Source organism: Bos indicus x Bos taurus, chromosome 2, assembly GCF_003369695.1.
Source record: "Bos indicus x Bos taurus breed Angus x Brahman F1 hybrid chromosome 2, Bos_hybrid_MaternalHap_v2.0, whole genome shotgun sequence".
NCBI classification, from domain to species: Eukaryota; Metazoa; Chordata; class Mammalia; order Artiodactyla; family Bovidae; genus Bos; species Bos indicus x Bos taurus.
In genome coordinates, this window is record NC_040077.1 from 74,689,873 (window position 1) to 74,699,251 (window position 9,379).

At 39.4% G+C, this 9,379-nt stretch overlaps 1 pseudogene; it reads left to right on the forward strand.

Annotated features, from left to right (window-relative positions):
* Positions 1–404: 404 nt before the first annotated feature.
* On the forward strand, positions 405–1,074 carry LOC113900286 (annotated as a pseudogene).
* Positions 1,075–9,379: the final 8,305 nt, after the last annotated feature.

A 9,379-nucleotide genomic window follows, 5' to 3' on the forward strand; every position in this document is an offset into this window, starting at 1 on the left:
TTTTTGGTTTTAACCCTCCAGATATCTGTCCTGGAAGCAGGTAGTTTCAGGGCAAAGCTAATCTCTTAAAACAGGGTGTTTTTAACTTCCAAAGGGCTCTTTGCTCCAAGATATCTCTCTTATTGACCCTACAAGAGGTCTGTGTTAAGAAGCCAGGGTAAGGTTTGCCCAGGTGCCTCTGTGTGCTTGGCCAACAGCCTCTGAGACCATCCACCCAAGCTCCCCAGGAGCTGGTGGGTGGTGGCCCTTCCCCAGGACCCTCCAGAGCCCAGGGGGACAAAAGTAACTCTAAATCTAGGCATGCGTATTGAAGTAAGTTAAAGGATTTAATATGAGGCACAGAAGCAGGTAATGCCAAAAAGCAAGCAGTAGTTGGCACACATTTAGTGATTTAGACAGCCTTTCCTTCTCCCACTGCTGCTGAGATGGCTGAAATTAGTCAAATTCAATATAAAATGTAATACACCAAAAGTGTTAGCAAATGAGGGTCTGGAAAAATTAAAGGTGGCACAACCAAATGCTGACCTGTAACAAGGATTCCAAGAAGGAGTTTCAAATACTAGTGTGATTATGCAGGTTCCAGAGAGAATTGTGGTAGAGGAAATAATGAAAACATTCCATTTTGAAGACCAGTAGATCTTGACCTTATACAGTCAAATCCCTTTAAACCTCTGGCACTAAAAACACCGTCTCATGCGCTTATGCTAAATGAAAGACCACCAAATTTTCTGGATTAGAAACACCTCCTCCAGCCCCTCAAAGTCAAGAAATCCATGCAGTTGACAGGATAAAAAGGAGCACTCTGTGAGTGAAAATGCTGTTTGCAAAAACGGACAGCTGGTCAGAACTGACTCCATGTATGGCATTTCAAATATACAGGCAATGACTGAAGGAACTTCAGAAGACATGACAGTTGTAGATGGAGCTTAATTAAGATGACAGATAATCAAACTAAATAGATGTCTACAACTTCTTGAAGAGGAGAACAAAGATTGTGCTAAAAGAGAAATGGTCATATATTCAATTACTATATCATTCTGGCTGCCTAATAGCTGGCTCTGGCTTTGCCACTAGAGGTAACCTCAACTCTCAGAAATATTGTCTCAACATCTGGAAATATAAAGAATTTGCAAACTTCCAAAAAATCAAAAAGGCAAGGTAAGCCAGGGCCTCCCATATTTTGGCCATTATTGTACCATTCTCTTCGGCTTCTGTTTTATTGACTACATTAAAGCCTTCAACTGTGTGGATCACAACAAACTGTGGAAAACTCTTTAAGAGATGGGAATCCCAGACCACCTGATCTGCCTTCTGAAAAATCTGTATACAGGTTAAGAAGCAACACTTAGACCTGGACGTGGAAAAACAGACTAATTCCAAATCGGGAAAGGAGTACATCAAGGTTGTATATTGTCACCCTGCTTATTTAACTTAGAGTACATCATGTCAAATGCTGGGCTGGATAAAGCACAAGCTGGAATCAAGATTGCCGGGAGAAATAATAATAACGTCAGGTATGCAGATAACACCACCCTTATGGCAGAAAGTGAAGAAAAACCTAAAGAGCCTCTTATGAAAGTGAAAGAGGAGAGAGAAAAAGTTGGCTTAAAACTCAACATCCAGAAAACTAAGATCATGGCATCTGGTCCTATCACTTCATGGCAAATAGATGGGGAAACAATGGAAACAGTGAAAGACTGTTTTTTGGGGCTCAAAAGTCACTGCAGATGGTGACTGCAGCCATGAAATTAAAAGATGCTTGCTCCTTGGAAAAAAAGCTATGACCAACCTAGATAGCATATTCAAAAGCAGAGACATTACTTTGCCTACAATGGTCCATCTAGTCAAAGCTATGGTTTTTTCCAGTAGTCATGTATGGATGTGAGAGTTGGACTATAAAGAAAGCTGAGAGCTGAAGAATTGATGCTTTTGAACTGTGGTGTTTGAGAAGACTCTTGAGAGTCCCTTGGACTGCAAAGAGATCCAACCACTCCATCCTAAAGGAAATCAGTCCTGAATATTCACTCGAAGGACTGATGCTGAAGGTGAAACTCCAATGCTTTGGCCACCTGATGTGAAGAACTGATCTTTTCATCTGAAAAGACCTTGATGCTGGGAAAGATTGAAGGAGGGAGGAGGGGACCACAGAGGATGAGATGGTTGGATGGCATCACTGACTTGATGGACGTGAGTTTGAGTAAGCTCTGGGAGTTGGTGATGGACAGAGAAGCCTGGCATGCTGCAGTCCATGGGGCCACAATGAGTAACACATGACTGAGCAACTGAACTGACTGACTGTACCATTTTCACAGTTTTTGACATTTGGACTAAGTTTTACTTATTTCTCCTCTTTTACTTTTTTTCAAATTAACTTAAAACATTATCAAAAAGAAAATTTCTCATCACTACTAAATAATAAATAATAGGACACAAGTGAAAGATTTTTTTTCAAATAAATATAAAGAAAGCATAACAATTTACATAAATCCTACTCATCTATGGAAAACTCTAAATAATTTCACAAACACTGAGCTAAACATGACTAGCAGTATTTGGTACCATAATAAGTATAATTCCTTTTGTGAAAGAATTCAGATTATAGGAAGAGAGAGAGACACATAAATGGGCCATTAAAAATTGATGTCAGTATTTCTGGGATGAGGATAATCCTAGAGTATTTTACAGGCACATAAGAAGAGCATTTAACACCACAAACTTATGTCAGAGAAAAATTTGCTGGGTCAGGTGATGTCAGATCCAAGTGTTTGGTAAGGGGCATGCAGAGGCCATGGCTAGATGACAAAGTGGCTCCTGAGCAGAGGGACAGTAACAGTAGTTTAGATTCTAGAAAAGGCGTGGGATGAATGGCATTTCTGTTGCCACAGTGAATGGCAGGCTCAAGGAGTGATGAGAGGCAGTTGAGGTTGAAGGCTAGGCAGGCAGCTTACACTTCATTTTGCAAGTAACGGGCTGAGAGGATGGATTTTACACTTTTCAGCAGGAGGTTTTTAAAAGAATGTTACAGTTGCAGTCTAGTGAGTAAATACCACTTAGTGAACAAGGAACACAAAGGCGAGAGGGAGATGGAAAGAAAGCTCTGTTTGTGGTAACGTGTAGAGGCTTTGGAGAGGACCACTGAGAAAGCAGAACCTCACTGCTTAAAAAGGATAGAGACTGAATGGCCTTCCCTCCTGGTCCAGGCAAGCTTATTCCAAGAATAGAGAGTTGGGGTGAAGGTTGAAGTAGTGAAGATGGGTGGACTCCCAATTATTCTGTGATTGTGGACAGTATACCTTGAAAGCTGGCCTTCTTGACATTGAATCTATTCTTCCCCTGAGCTGATCACTTTTAAATACTCTTACACTATTTCTTAGAGTCTCCATACAAGACTTTTTCCAAGGCCAAAATCATGTCTTTGTGCTCTTACATGTGATTATAGGTAAGTATCTTCCTTTTCAAAGGCTTAGTTTTCTCATCTCTAAAATGGGATTATTGAAAGTCTCCTTAAGAAGCAGTTTTGAAAATTGGTAGATATTAAGTATGAAGATACCTTGCCCTGGGGTCTACACACATTGTTGAGACACAGTAATTGTTAGTTTTTAAAATTTCATTTACTACACAATAGTAAGCATGTGAAGGATGCTTGATAATGATGGTGACTGGAAAGGATTGACTAGCACATGCTCTGGTGGATTGGAAATGCAATTAAGGAAACGACATGGACTTTAGGGTTTTGGTTTGATGGCAGTGTTAAATAATTTGGTGTTCAGACTTTAACTGTATTTGAAGTTATTGTAGACTCTTCTATGCTTTAGTTGTGATGAAGTGATGAAAGAGAACCCAGGCTAAGTACATCATCGGTTCTTCATTACCCCTGATACTGACTATAATTACTCCAGTTAATAGACCTTTAGCTTATTAGTCAGCAAGCCTATTGGAGTTTCCCAGGTGGCACTAGTGTTGTGTGTGTGTGTACACGCGCGTGCACATGCTAAGTCACTTCAGTCGTGTCCAACTCTGTGCCACCTTATGGACTGTAGCCCACCAGACTCCTCTGTCTGTGGGATTCTCCAGGCAAGAATACTGGAGTGGGTTGTGATACTATCCTCCAGGGATTCCCAAGCCAGAGATTGAACCTGTGTTTTTTATGTTTCCTTCATTGGCAGGTGTGTTCTTTACCACTGGTGCCACCTAGGAGCCCAAGCCTATTACAAGGCCCACAAAAGTCTGTATGTGTGTTGGACTCATTGTAGAAGAGTCCAGAAGCTTCTGCTGAACCATGATGCCTCCAGTCACATCCTCAGACCAATCTGGAGGACAAATAATTAGTTTACAAAGATCTTATGTTTAAGACAGTTAATTTTCCTTTACATTGGTCACTTATACCAATGTGATTAAAAGATCAGATGATGACAAGGACTCTTGAATGGGATGAAGTAAAAAGGAAATTCTCTCCCTCAGAAATATTTTATGCAGGTCAAGGCAATGCTGTTGATCTTCCATTTTTTAAAGTTTTATATGTGCCAGGAATTGTGCTAAGTGCTTGACATACATTATTTCATTGAATATTCCCAATGAGCTTATGATACACATTTTTTAAAGAGATGAAACACACTGAGGCTGAGAAAATTAAATAAATTGCCTAAGGTTACAATGTGAGCTGAGAAGCACTCTAGCTACCGTTTCCTACCTACCTATTGCCAGTGTTCAGCGAGATTGCTAGTTCCTCATTTGTTAGGGGATAAAAAAATATATTTCCACTAATATGAAATACACAGGGGAGACATAGAAATCAAGTAAGTAAACAAGTGTGAAGGATATTTAAAAAATTAAATGAAATGATTTAGCATGAGAACCATAACTAATGTATCTCTATGTACACAAAGCAGTATCATACAAAAGAGATGTCAAATAAGTATTGTGGATGATGTTGGCTATAAGTGTTAATTATACGAGTTAAATTAGAAGCAAACAAATGGGGTGAAGTAGTTGGGGGAAGGTCTATGATTTCTTATCAATGTAATATTCATGTTGATGGAGTTGACATAGACGCTAAATAGATCACCCATTTCTTCAAACTTTGTAGGTAGATAGAAATCTCTTATTACCTACCAATATCTTGAACAAAATGTCATCTTTCTAAGTTTTTTTAATTAAAAATATTTTACTGAAGTATAGTTGATTAATTATATCTTAAATTCTGCTATACAATAAAGTGATTCAGCTCTACATATATGTATATACACACACACACATTCTTTTTCATATCACAGGGTGCTGACTATAGCTCCCTGTGCTATACAGTAGGATCATGTTGTTATCCTTTCCATATACATTAGTTTGCATCTGCTAACCCCAAACTCCCAATTCACTCTTCCCCTATCCTGTTCTCCCCCTTGACAATCACAAGTCTGTTTTCTATGTCTATGAGTGTGTTTCTGTTTCATAGATAAGTTCACTGTGTCATATTTAAGATTCCACAAGTAAGTGATATTATATGGTATTTATTTGTATCTTTCTGACTTACTTCACTTAGTATGAGAATCTCTAGGTCCATTCATGTTACTGCATGTGTGCATGCTTAGTCGTCTCCAACTCTTTCCAACCGCAGCCTGCATGTAGAAGGTCTGATCTTCCTCCCTACACTCCAGAAGTCTCTGAAACTGATTTGTGCAGAAAATGTTTCCAGATGATGTCCCCAGTCAGATATCACTTTTTCTTTCTTCAATGAACAAAGCAGCATGTGAATAGCTTTTAGACAACATCATTTCTGACCTCTTTGTTTGAAAGTTATTTTCTGGCTTTTGTATATGATACCTACAATTGCAGTGCTTCAGTTCAGTTCAGTTCAGTTCAGTTGCTCAGTCATGTCCGACTCTTTGCGACCCAATGAATCGCAGCACACCAGGCCTCCCTGTCCATCACCAACTCCCAGAGTTCACTCAGACTTACATCCATCAAGTCAGTGATGCCATCCAGCCATCTCATCCTCTGTTGTCCCCTTTTCCTCCTGCCCCCAATCCCTCCCAGCATCAGAGTCTTTTCCAATGAGTCAACCCTTCGCATGAGGTGGCCAAAGTACTGGAGTTTCAGCTTTAGCATCATTCCTTCCAAAGAAATCCCAGGACTAATCTCCTTCAGAATGCACCGGTTGGATCTCCTTGCAGTCCAAGGGACTCTCAAGAGTCTTCTCCAACACCACAGTTCAAAAGCATCAATTCTTTGGCGCTCAGCCTTCTTCACAGTCCAACTCTCACATCCATACATAACCACAGGAAAAACCATAGCCTTGACTAGACGGACCTTTGTTGGCAAAGTAATGTCTCTGCTTTTGAATATGTTATCTAGATTGGACATAACTTTCCTTCCAAGGAGTAAGCGTCTTTTAATTTCATGGCTGCAGTCACCACCTGCAGTGATTTTGGAGCCCCCCAAAATAAAGTCTGCCACTGTTTCCACTGTTTCCCCATCTATTTCCCATGAAGTGATGGGACTGGATGCCATGATCTTCATTTTCTAAATGTTGAGCTTTAAGCCAACTTTTTTCACTCTCCACTTTCACTTTCATCAAGAGGCTTTTGAGTTCCTCTTCACTTTCTGCCATAAGGGTGGTGTCATCTGCATATCTGAGGTTATTGATATTTCTCCCGGCAATCTTGATTCCAGCTTGTGTTTCTTCCAGCCCAGCGTTTCTCATGATGTACTCTGCATAGAAGTTAAATAAGCAGTGTGACAATATACAGCCTTGACGTACTCCTTTTCCTATTTGGAACCAGTCTGTTGTTCCATGTCCAGTTCTAACTGTTGCTTCCTGACCTGCATACAGATTAGCAAATAGCAAACACAATCCTTTTTTTTTTGCTAAATTTAATTAAATTATTACAAATTTCACAGAGATGCATAAATATTGAAAACTCACAGTTGATATGTCTCAACTTTCTAATGGTCACACTGCAGTCACTAGTTCACAAGTGTTCACCAGCACAGCATGTCTGGAATAAAATATCCAGCTGGAAAAGTCTCGTTAGGCATCACTCTATCTGTATGCACTCTGAAAGGAAAAGAAAATTGATTCTAAAGTGTGTTGCTCCTGCAGACTTCCTGGATTTGGTTAACGAGATAAACTTGGCAGAAGAATTCCTTGCCACTGGGAATGACTAAGTCACCAGACCATAACTGAACACCTGTTTGGTGGGGAAGGATACCACTGGCAAGGGCAGATATATGTTTTGCTTTTTGTAAAAGGATCATTAAATTTTACTTCCATTTCCTGCTATCATCATAGGCATAGATCTAGATGTGAGCCCAATAGGGATAGAGCTGAGATAGCAGTCTGAGAGTCAGAAAACATGCTGTGATCAGATTCACCCATCTTGTATTTAAACATTATTCCTATATCAAGCAAATTGTGTCTGACTTCATGCTCCTTGTAAAGGGTATGATCATCATGAATGATGGCCACCAAATATGTCCAGTACATGGGTCTAACTAAATTTTCTGGCTTCTTGTAGTTGAATGTATCCATTTGACCAGTTCTGGCAAGGATTTGTGAGCAAAATTTAGGGGTGTTACTTCTCAGCCTGAGCACTTAATTGGTAGCCTGAATGCACAGTCTTTCCAAAACTCTCTTTCCTTCTGCTGGCCATGCAACCAGGATGTGGTTGCTGTATCATCCTGGCTGCAGTGAAGAGACATAAGGGCTGACCCACAATGAGAAAGAAGCCTAAAACCACCTCTTTCTTGTTATAAGTCATTAGCTTCTGTGGTTATTTTTTTACACAGAGTAACCTTGTCTATCTCATGGTACATGGGAACTGCCCAGGTCCTTACAAACACAAATTTTGTGTCAGTTTTCTTATTGAACAAGGAATTCACTGAACACTACTTCAAGATAGACATTATCTAGGCATCAGATATACTACATTGAACAAAACTGTTTATGCTATTTGTAGCTAATGGGAAACATGAGGGGCTGACCTGAAAGAATTTCCAGGTGAGACTGTCCCGTCTATGAATGAATATTGGGATTAGCCTGGGTTTCCATGAATTTGGCATGGAAAGAATAATACTAAGTAGGAAACTGTATTCATCCAACAAAATTGCATTGCATTCCTACACGAGCAGAGAATTTACAATGTCATTTATAGCAACATGGATGGACCTAGAGATTGTCAAAGTAAGGGAAATAAACCAGAAAGAAAAAGTCAAATACCATATGCTATCACTTATATGTAGAATCTTAAAAAAATGATTCAAATGAACTTATTTACCAAACAGAAAGAGACTTACAGGCACAGAAAACAAACTTATGGTTACCAAAGGGGAAAGAGGGAAGAGGTACAAATTAGGAGTGTGAGATTAGCGTAGACACACTACTAGATATAGATATAGATACATAATAGCTAACCAACAAGAACCTACTGTATAGTACAGGGACCTGTGCTCAATATTTTGTAATAACCTTTAAGAGAAAAGAATCTGAAAAAATAGGTTTATATATGTATAACTGAATCACTTTATTTTACACCTGAAACTAACACAATACTGTAAATCAACTATACTTCAATTAAAAAAAGTTTATTTGAGTTCTGTCAATTAAAAGAGACATGAAAGTGGAATTCTGATTATCTTCAGATTATAATAGTAATTATAGCTTCTATTTGTTGGGCACCTTCTATAGGATAGCTACTTGAATATATACAAATTATCCAGAATTATGCATGAACATGAAATTATATTCATTTTCTATCACTGCATATTAAATTACCATAAATTTAGCAGCTTGAAATCATACCTGTGATCCGCTTCTGTGGGTCAGAGGTCCAAGTGAGCTCCCCTGGTCTCTGCTCAGGTACCACAGAGCTGGAATCAATATGTTAACCAGGTTAAGAGTTTATCTGGAGAACTGGAGAACCTATTTCCAAACTCAGGCAGGTGACTGACAGAATGCCTTTCTATGTAACTGTAAAACTGAGATCCCATTTCTTTGATGGCTGCGGGAGGTCTGTCTCTGCTCCTAGAGGCCTCTGCATTGCTGCCTCCATCTGTAGAGCAGCAATAGCAACTTGAGGACTTCTTGTGCTTCAAATCTCTGTGACGTCCTACATCCCCTTCTTCTGCCTTCTTCTTCTGATGTTTTAAAAAAAATTTTAATTGATGGAAACATTACAGTGTTGTGTTGGTTGCTGCCATACAGCAATGCAAATAAGTCATAAGGATGTGTGTGTGTGTGTGTGTATATTTATATATGTATATGTATGTATATATATATGAAAGTGAAAGTGAAGTCTCTCAGTTGTGTCCGACTCTTTGTGACCCCATGGACTGTAGCCTATCAGGCTCCTCCATCCATGGGATTTTCCAGGCAAGAGTGCTGGAG